This window comes from Cynocephalus volans, chromosome 4 (assembly GCF_027409185.1).
Source record: "Cynocephalus volans isolate mCynVol1 chromosome 4, mCynVol1.pri, whole genome shotgun sequence".
Taxonomy (NCBI): domain Eukaryota; kingdom Metazoa; phylum Chordata; class Mammalia; order Dermoptera; family Cynocephalidae; genus Cynocephalus; species Cynocephalus volans.
Genome location: NC_084463.1, coordinates 154,680,357 through 154,683,595, shown reverse-complemented (window position 1 = coordinate 154,683,595; position 3,239 = coordinate 154,680,357). Strand labels below are relative to the sequence as shown.

Genomic DNA, 3,239 nt, shown 5'->3' with positions numbered 1-3,239 from the left:
CTCTCTCCCTCTCCTCCCTTCCCCCCGTCAACATCATATCTGTTCACATGTCTGAATAAAATCAAGGAGCTGTTGTGATTGTTGTGTCTTCTTACCCCCCGTTCATTTGTTTATTTACTTATTTATTTTTATTAGCTTCCACAAATAAGTGAGAACATGCGATAATCTCAACATTTTATGGCACTTTTTCCAAATGTTGCCAGTCATCTTTTTGCATACCATTTTTAATTCTCATGAGACATCATGAATTAATTGAGAACCTGAAGCCCTGGGCAGGGACATGTTGACAATGGAAGAAAAAAGCTGGGGTCTTTTCATCAAAAAGATGGTGTATCCTTTGTGCTTTTCCAGTGCTCATTGGAGGGAAAGGTGGGCAACTAACAAAACGGTAATGTTATTATTTCACCAGAGTGAACAATGTATTCTCTTGTCTTTTTCTGGTGTCAGGAGCATCGTGCCAATGATTGGGGGAGGAACTATTACAAAGATCACCCACTTCATCCTGCTGGGATTCTCAGATTTTTCCAGAACCCTACTAGTGCTCTTTGTTATATTCCTGGTGATCTACAGTATGACTCTGACCTGGAACCCATGCCTCATTGTTTCAACAAAGAAAGAGTCTCACCTCCATACACCCATGTATTTCTTCTCAGAAATATGTCCTTTATAGATATCACGTATGTCACCTCCACAGTCCCCAGGATGCTCTCCGACATCTTCCAGGAACAGCAAACCATCCCTTTCTGGGCTGCATCATGCAGAATCTTACCTTTTCAGTGATGGGACTGAGTGAGTCTTGTCTTTTGATGGCCATGGCTCATGACAGCTGAGTTGCCATTTGTAACCCATTGCTCTATTCATCAAATATGTCACCTCTCCTGTGTGTTCTGATGGTGTTGGGAGCCTACGTGGCTGAATATTCTGCTTCTTTATCCAAATTATGTGCTTTGTCTCAGCTCTACTTCTGTGGGCCTGTCTTCAGACACTTCTTTTGTGACATGCTCCAACTGCTAATCCTATCTTGCACTGGCACTATCTTTGTGCAGGTCATGGATGTTATATTAACAATGATCTTTAGGATGGCAAACATCCTATATCTATATTGTCATCTCCATTTTGAAGATCAATATATCTAAAGGCAGGTCCAAGGCATTCAGCACATGTTTTCATCTGACAGCTGTTTCCCTCTTCTATATCTCAGGTAACTTTGTCTATTTCAGTTCCAGTTCTGGTCGTTCCTCCAGCTTTGACCAATTTGCATCAGTCTTCTACACTGTGGTGATTCCCATGCAGAATCCTTGATTTACAGTCTGAGGAACAAGAAAATTAAAGATGCCTTGAAGAGGTTACAGAAGTAGACAGGGTACTGCTAAGGTCACAAATTCTGAGAGTCTGACAGACTTGTCCTGGCAGAATCACCTTAACCCACAATAATATGAAAATACATGAATATGACAAAATTTATTACTGCCTTCAGACCAAGAAAGCTGAATTTGACATAGACATATGCCAATATGGACCAACAGTTACTCAATGCCATGGGAACTCAGTATCTTCAGGTCCTGGAGGCTTATTATTTTCACCCTACATCCTGGGTAGACTCATCATTTATGAATCTATCCACAAGTATCTGTGAAACAGCAAGGTTTAAAAACTGTTTAGTTCTTTTGGAAACTTCAGGATTCCAGTCCTAGAGAAGAAATGCCTGCAAGAGGCCCAGATGAGTCCACAAACCCATCTCCTAAGTATTCTGACGCAGCCTAATAAAGACATGGTAGTAGTCATTAGTTATTGTGTCCCTAAACAGATAGGAATGAATAGACAGAGGAGATCTATTTTGTTGCAGAGGAATAAAGGTATACATTGGCTTTGGTGTGCCTTCTGCAAAGACCAATCTGAGCTAGCTGAGGTTTATCTACGACTCCTCTCAGTGTTGATTAGTTTTTATCATAACCCTGTTTCCACCAGCTGTGGTCTAAGGAAGGTAATTTGAATCATGAAGGGTGATGGAAGAAATATGGACCATTTGGTAAAATTTAATTATGAATTTGATGGATTAATTTGTTGCATCTAGAGCACATGGAGATTTATGATGGGAGATGATATTCAAAGTCTATGTCACAGTCAATAACAATGTCTGATACTGTGGAACTCAGATCTCTCTTTCTCTCTCCCATTGAATCTAGGAAACCTACCCTACATTGACAAGGCCAGTGGGATCATACTATCAAATTGTTTCTAATATTTCAAGCATCTATTTATTTAAGGTTGGTTTGAAGAGATCTACGTGAATTTACTGTAATAATAGTCACTGAATACTCAATATTGCTGAGAAGAAGAAATATGAGAAACTGGTTTTTAACCTATCATATTGCCTATGATCAACATTTTGTGTCCCAGAGTTTTATGGATGTATTGGGTGGTTCAATAGATGGAGTGAAATAACTGTTACTTTAATGCTGGCATTGTCTAGGAAGCTCCAAAGGCCAGGGAAGGAAATAGTATACACTGTGTTCTCATTTCTGGTCAGTTTTTTTTCATCTTTTTTTTTGTTTTCTCTTTCTTTCATTCTCGTTCTTTCTTCCTTTCTTTCTTCTCTCTCTCTCTCTCTCTCTTTCTTCTTTGGAATATTCGTGAGATACAAAGCTGATTGTCAACCCTCGTTCCCATGATGTGAGGACCAGATTCATACTGGCAGCATATCCATTACCAGAAATTGCTTTTGTACCTTGTGTCCCCCACCCAATTATCACCAAGCTCCCTCACCCTCACCCTTCCCCCCGACTCTACTTTGTAGCCCAAAGAATGTTCTCTCACTTGGCAAGACCAATGCACTACTGTAGTCTTTCTTTCCTTCCTTCTTTCTCTCTTAGCTCCGACATATGAGTGAGGACATGTGGTATTTATTCCTCTGTGCTTCGCTTATTTCACTCAACATAAGTTTTTCCAGGTTCATCCGTGTTGCAAATGAGAGTATTTCATTCTTTTTTATAGCAGAGTTGTATTCCATGGTGTAGATGGACCACAATTTCCTTATCGAATCATCCATTGACGGACATTTAGTTTTTAGTCCTCTGGGGGAACAGATGATTAAGATTGTGCTTTCTGCTGCATGATCTTTATTTTGTCAACTCTAATTCTATCAACAATGTTGTACAATTTCTTTGGAAGGCTTTCAATGACATTGTTGGTAGGATTAGAATTAAAAAACTACAATTTATTTTAATATCATTTGATAA

The 3,239-nt window shown here is 39.3% G+C and overlaps 1 pseudogene; it reads left to right on the top strand.

Moving 5' to 3' along the window:
- The first annotated feature begins 460 nt into the window (after window positions 1-460).
- Window positions 461-1,358, top strand: LOC134377138 (olfactory receptor 5AN1-like; annotated as a pseudogene).
- The last annotated feature ends 1,881 nt before the right edge of the window (window positions 1,359-3,239 follow it).